Genomic DNA, 5,230 nt, shown 5'->3' on the forward strand with positions numbered 1-5,230 from the left:
ATCCGCCCGTCTCGGCCTCCCAAAGTGCTGGGATTACAGGCTTGAGCCACCGCGCCCGGCCAATTTTTTGTATTTTTAGTAGAGACGGAGTTTAACCACATTGGCTGGGGTGGTCTCAAACTCCTAATCTCGTCATCTGCCCGCATTGACCTCCCAAAGTTCTGGGATTGCAGGCATGAGGCACCGCGTCTGGCCTATCTTACATTTTAATGTAATTAAAATTTACGTGATAATTTTTTTTAAAAAGTGCAGTTTTTTAAAAAAAATTCACTTTTTATTTAATTAATTTAGTTTTTGAGGCAGACTCTCACTCAGACTGGAGTGCAGTGGTGCGATCTTGGCTGACTGCAGCCTCTACCATCTGGGTTCAACTAGTTCTCCTGCCTCAGCCTCCTGAGTAGCTGGGATTACAGACATGCATAACCGTGCCCAGCTAATTTTTATTTATTTATTTATTTTTGAGACAAGAGTCTTGCTCTGTCATCCAGGCTGGAGTGCAGTGGCACAGTCTCGGCTTACTGCAGCCTCTGCCTCCTGGGTTCAAGCTATTCTCCTGTCTCAGCTTACCAAGTAGCTGGGATTACAAGTGCCCGCCACTGTGCCTGGCTAATTTTTCTATTTTTAATAGAGATAGGGTCTCACCATGTTGGCTAGGCTAGGCTGGTCTTCACCTCTTGATCTACAGTGGTCTGCTTGTCTTGGCCTCCCAAAGTTCTGGCATTATAGGCATGGGGCACTGTGCCTAGCCTAGGGTTGTATTTTTTACCTTGCGTGATTACGACTTTGATGTTTAGTTGTTTCTTTTTTTTCCTCCCTTTGATTTGCTTTCTTTCTAGGAATTCAGCTGCTCATTTAAAATAATGTCTGTTACATTTACCCAATATTTCTACATGTTAGTGATAGGGTGTAATAGTTGTTTAGTCTACAATATTGCTGGAGCCAGCAACACTTTTTTCATTTGTAAAATGGGTGTAAAAGAGTAAAGTTCAGGCCAGGCACCGTGGCTCATTCCTGTAATCTTAACACTTCGGGAGGCCGAGGTGGGTGAATCATGACGTCAAGAGATCGAGACCATCCTGACCAACATGGTGAAACCCCGTCTCTGCTAAAAATACAAAAATTAGCTGCGCATGGTGGCGCGCGCCTGCAGTCCCAGCTGCTCAGGAGACTGAGGCAGGAGAATTGCTTGAACCTGGGAGGCGGAGGTTGCAGTGAGCCGAGATTGCACCAGTGCCTGCCAGTCTGGTGACAGAGCAAGACTCCGTGTCATAAAAAAAAAGAGTAAAGTTCATGTGATTGTTGTGACAAGTAAATGAGGAAAGAAGTCAGAAGTGCTTCATGGTAAATTCTCAGTGATTGGTATCAATGCTAGTACTTTTTGTTGTCTCCAAGACTGTTACAGTAGCAATGACCTATCATTAGAGGTGCTGATAATAATACAATTTCCAAATAAGTTTAATAGATAAGTAAATGTATGGAATTTTTGATGTTTGTCATTTTACTTTGTGAGGTATAAGAATTCTGGAATTTAAATGTGTTTTTTTTCTCTCGACCATTTTCAAGGTGTGAGGATGACTTTGTGATTTCCTGTGAACTTTCTTGATTTTTTTGGACACATTCTCTGCTTATTTACTACTTCACATCCCTTTTCTGGCACAGTCATTTTTATTGACTGATAGACCTAAACATAGTGTTATAAATGTGTACACTCCTTTCATAGAAACACGTTTCTTTTTACCAGTTGTTAGCACTACTTTGTCTTTTTTTTTTTTTAATTTTTTTTTTTGAGATGGAATTTTGCTCTTGTTGCCCAGACTGGAGTGCAGTGGTGCAATCTCAGCTCACTGCAACCTCTGCCTCCCGAGTTCAAGCGATTCTCCTGCCTCAGCCTCCCGAGTAGCTGGGATTACAGGCGTGCATCACCATGCCTGGTTGGTTAATTTTTTGTATTTTTAGAAGAGACGGGGTTTCACTATGGCCAGGCTGGTTTGAACTCCTGACCTGTGGTCCACCCCCCCACCGCCTCCCGGCCTCCCAGAGTGCTCAGTTTACAGGCGTGAGCCATTGCACCTGGCCTACTTTGTCTTTTATGAATAAATAAAGAAATAAGGGTTAATGGCACAAATTATTGTAGTAGATTTATCTTTTCTTTTTTATTTTTTATTTTGGAGATGGAGTCTTGCTCTATTGCCCAGGCTGGAGTGCAGTGGCATGTTCTTGGCTCACTGCAACCTCTACCTCCTGGGTTCAAGTGATTCTCTCGCCTCAGCCTCCCGAGTACCTGGGACTACAGGTGTGTGCCACCACGTCCAACTAATTTTTGTATTTTTAGTAGAGATGGGGTTTTACCATGTTGGCCAGGATGGTCTCAAACTCACCTCATGACCCGCCCGCCTCGGACTCCCAAAGTGTTGGGATTACAGGCGTGAGCCACCGTGCCTGGCCTAGATTTATCTTTTCTAAGTTTCATTCAGCTCGGCAAGATGTTAGGTGGGCTACGAATAAGTAGGGTGAGACCACTTACATGTATCCAGAATAAGATCAAATTTCCAATAGAGTCAGCCAGGGATAGAATTGTTTATTAAAAGCAATTGGGTCACACAGTTGAGAGTAGAGGCAGCCTGTTAGAGTTGACTTTGACCCCCAGAGTCTCTAATTAGAGTGTTCAGCTGTTGAGATACTCATATAAGGCATCATTTTGCTAGCTCTGGAAATTTCAGTTTTTGCTACTTTTTTTTATATTTGTTTTTTTTAGACAGGGCTGTGATCATGGTTCACTGCTGCTAGCCCTAGGTTCAGCCATCCCTCCTGACTCAGCCTATTGGGTAGATGGGAGGTACATCCTACCATGCCCAGCTAATTTTATTTTAATTATTTTCTAGAGATAGAGTTTTGCTCTGTTATATTGCTCAGGCTGTTCTTGTACTCCTGGCCTCAAGTGATCCTCCTGTCTTGGCCTCTCAACATGTTAGAATTACAGGTGCGAGCCACTGCATCCGGCTACCTTTTTATTCTTTAGATTTTCCAATACAAATTAACAAGTATTTACTCTAACATCCTGTGCTTTTCATTTAGCAAATGTTTAAGAACCATACTCACTATGAATTATGGCAGGGCCTCTTCAGCATGGGGATTTATAGGATGGTTCCGGAATGGGAGATACAGTCAAGGTGCAGTAAATGTCTCTAAGAAGTTTCTTGTCCCCATCTTCAACTTTCCATTACCTGACTTTGGTTTCTCATGTTTTCATTTGGGTGATTGTGCTACTGAGCTTTTTTGAGCCAATCTCAAGTCCATTTCTATCCCAAATCCATTTGTGTGCAAGCTGTAAGAATCCTTGATACATGGATAGACCTTGCCCCTGCCAGTATCATTTTATTCTGCCACATCTGTAGAGGTTTTTGTTGTTGTTGTTTTTGAGATGGAATCTTGCTCTGTCACCCAGGCTGGAGTACAGAGGTGCAATCTTGGTTCACTGCAACCTCTGCCTCCCGGGTTCACAAGTGATTCTCCTGCTTCAGCCTCCTGAGTAGCTGGGATTACAGGTGTGTGCCACCACATCCTGCGAATTCTTTTGTGTTTTTAGTAGTTATGGAGTTTCACCATGTTGGTTAGGCTTGTCTTGAACTCCTGACCTTGTGATCCGCCCTGGTCGTTCTCCCAAAGTGCTGGGATTATAGGCGTGAGCTACTGCGCCCGACCGAGGTTTTTATCTTGTTGAACTTCATTGTTGGAACTAATGATAGGTTGGAACCTTTGATAGGTTCGTGAGTTCCCTCTATTCCTTTTTATTTTTATTTTTAAATAATATAGACAAGGTCTCCCTATGTTACCCAGGTGGGTCTCGAACTCCTGGGCTCAAGAAATCTTTCTACTGTGGCCTCCCAAAGTGCTGGAATTACACTGCTTTTATGTATATTTTACCATTGGAAAATTGAATGTCAGTTTTCTTTTTTTTTTTTGAGACGGAGTCTCGCTCTGTTGCCCAAGCTGGAGTGCAATAGTGTGATCTCAGCTCACTGCAACCTCTGCCTCCTGGGTTCAAGCGATTCTTCTGCCTCAGCCTCCCAAGTAGCTGGCATTACAGGCATCTGCCACCACACCCAGCTAATTTGTATATTTTTAGTAGAGATGGAGTTTCACCATGTTGGCCAGGCTGGTCTTGAACTCCTGACCTCATGATCAGCCTGCGTTGGCCTCCCAAAGTGTTGGGATTATAGGCACGAACCACTATGCCTGGCCATCTGTTTTCTACTTCATTCTCAGCATCTGTCCCTGTAGTGGTTGAATAAAAGTTACTTTGTTAGCCTGGCACAGTGGCTTGCGCTGTTAATCCCAGCACTTTGGGAGGCCAAGGTAGGCGGATCACCTAAGGTCAGGAATTCAAGACCAGCCTGGCCAACCTGGTGAAACCCTGTCTCTACTAAAAATATAAAAATAAGCCTGGTGTGGTGGCAGGTGTCTGTAATCCCAGCTGCTCAGGAGACTGAGGCAGGACAATCACTTGAACATGGGAGGTGGAGGTTGTAATGAGCCGAGATTGCGCCACTGCACTCCAGCCTGGTGACAAGAGTGAGATTCAGTCTCAAAAAAAAAAGTTTGTCTTAAGCGTATATTTGGTAATGATTTTATTTTTCAAATTTAGTATCTGTTGAGAAATTGACCTTAAATTATTTATACAGATGTTTTATTGTTATGGCCTGCTGAGTATATATTTCTGAGTAGCGTGGATCTCTAATTTTAAGTGGTGTCAATATAGTTGAACCATTGAGAAAATTCAGATTACCTATGTTATCAGGTGGCACATTGCTGAATATCAGTAATAGATTTGAATAAGCACTGTTCTTGTCCACAAGGAGTTCATATCCCACATAAAATATGTGAATCAGTCATGTCAGTATTATGCTAAGTTGCAATAGTGATTACATGCATGGTTTGAGGAGAACATTTTAGATCAATCTGAGGATTAAGGGAAGGCTTTCTGTAGGAGAAGTATGTCTCGTTCTACTGTAGTAGATACCCACCTATTACATTAGTCTATTTATTTATTTATTTATTTATTTATTTTTTGAGATGGAGTCTTGTTCTGTCGCTAGGCTGGAGTGCCCTGGCGCGATCTTGGCTCACTTCATCCTCTGGCTTTTGGGTTCGGGCGATTCTCCTGCCTCAGCCCCCCAAGGAGCTGGGACTATAGGCGTCTGCCACCATGCCCAGCTAATTTTTGTTTTTT

General features: G+C 43.0%; 1 protein-coding gene across 1 annotated transcript in view; it reads left to right on the top strand.

Annotated features, from left to right (window-relative positions):
* SMARCC1 (SWI/SNF related, matrix associated, actin dependent regulator of chromatin, subfamily c, member 1) overlaps positions 1-5,230 on the top strand; it is a 201,763-nt gene that overhangs the window by 23,649 nt on the left and 172,884 nt on the right. The gene's annotated exons all lie outside the window — the stretch shown is intronic.

Source organism: Colobus angolensis, unplaced genomic scaffold (genome assembly GCF_000951035.1).
Source record: "Colobus angolensis palliatus isolate OR3802 unplaced genomic scaffold, Cang.pa_1.0 Scaffold18, whole genome shotgun sequence".
Taxonomy (NCBI): domain Eukaryota; kingdom Metazoa; phylum Chordata; class Mammalia; order Primates; family Cercopithecidae; genus Colobus; species Colobus angolensis.